This window comes from Tupaia chinensis, unplaced genomic scaffold (genome assembly GCF_000334495.1).
Source record: "Tupaia chinensis unplaced genomic scaffold, TupChi_1.0 Scaffold141414_1, whole genome shotgun sequence".
NCBI lineage: Eukaryota > Metazoa > Chordata > Mammalia > Scandentia > Tupaiidae > Tupaia > Tupaia belangeri.
In genome coordinates, this window is record NW_006201276.1 from 571,870 (window position 1) to 573,388 (window position 1,519).

At 42.7% G+C, this 1,519-nt stretch overlaps 1 pseudogene; it reads right to left on the reverse strand.

Moving 5' to 3' along the window:
- LOC102488220 (KATNB1-like protein 1) overlaps positions 1 to 1,519 on the reverse strand; it is a 2,454-nt pseudogene that overhangs the window by 768 nt on the left and 167 nt on the right.

The following is a 1,519-nucleotide window of genomic DNA, read 5'->3' on the forward strand; positions in this document are numbered from 1 at the left end:
GACGCGAACCGCAGTCGACCACGTGGGAGTCCAGCAACATAGCCATTACACTAACTGCTGGTCCCGAGGCAACAAGTCTTACACAGAAGTCAAATGAGATATATAGTTTTCCTTCCTGTAAACTATCAGTCAATACAGAAAGATAATCTACCACAACTCCGAGATCATCTATCCTCACCAAATAAACTACAAATTCACTTATACTTCTCTTTCTCTAGAAAGTTAAGGTTACCTGGGACCAGCTGTTGGCATGGTGACTATGTTGCTGGACTCCCATGCAGTCAACCGCAGTTTGAGTCCTGGACCCAGTGGCTTAAACTCACGCCAGGCACATATGCACATACCCCAGATCTTGAGAACAGAATGGAAGAGAAGGGATTGTGGCATGACCATCCCTGCTGGGGGGATGATTTCTCGTTTTCTGTCTTGCTGTCTCTCTGTCTTTCTGGTGAGTGCACGCACCCTCTAGCAAAAACCTCCAAAAAAAAAAAAAGAAAAGAAAAAAGAAAACTCAAGTATTTGTTACTCTTTTAGAATCATTACACTTATAATCTCTTACTTTTTCCCTAAACAAAAACAAAAACAAAAACAAAAACAAAACAAAACAAAACAAAAACCTATATTTTGATGATAGGGTTTCTGTCTGTGAAGAACCAGAATCACATATTAACTAAATATGTTTGACTATCATGGTACAACTTTTCAAGCAGGTGACCTGCACACATACACTTTCTTTATTTGCCATGTCACAGCCCCCACTTCTAGAGGACTGTATTTTTCTGTAACAAGGATTTGGAAAGGGATGATGAACTTTCTTTCTGCAATAGATCACCTTACGTAATTTATTTGGGCTTTTCACAGCTTGTCCAAATGTTCTATTTATATAAGCAGCCAACCGTTTGGAGATTTCTTAACCTCCTTCATGTTCTTATTACTGAAATTAGAGATCCATTTTCTAGGAAGACCAATGGGATGATCCTTAATGTTTTTATAGAAGTTCTGTTTTTTAACATTGTGGGTTTCAGATGCTCTATCTCTCTCTCTCTCTGTCTCTTTTTTTGGGGGGGAGATGTTTTTGCTGTAGGGTTCATGCGCTCACCAGAAAGACAGAGATAGAAAGTAAGAAATCACCCCCAGGGGGGATGGCCACACCGCAATCTCTTCTCATCCATTCTCCTCTCGGGATCTTGGGCACGCACGCACATGTGCCTGGCGTGAGTTTGAGCCATTGGGTCTGGGACTTGAATCGTGGTTGACTACATGGGAGTCCAACAACATAGCCATTATGCCAACTGCTGGTCCCAGTCATAATCTCTTAAATACCGAAGCCTCATGGTACCTTGGTACTTCAGCCCAGCACTGGTCCTGACAAACCTCTCTGGGCAGTCTAGAGTATCCTTCCACTTCTGGCTAGGCTCCACTCAGGGCCTTTCAAAAGTGTAGCCCACCAGGATAGCTCTAGTGTGTGGTGTTTTAAACAAGCCCCTTCTCACTGCAGCTCTGCCTTGGACAAGACACT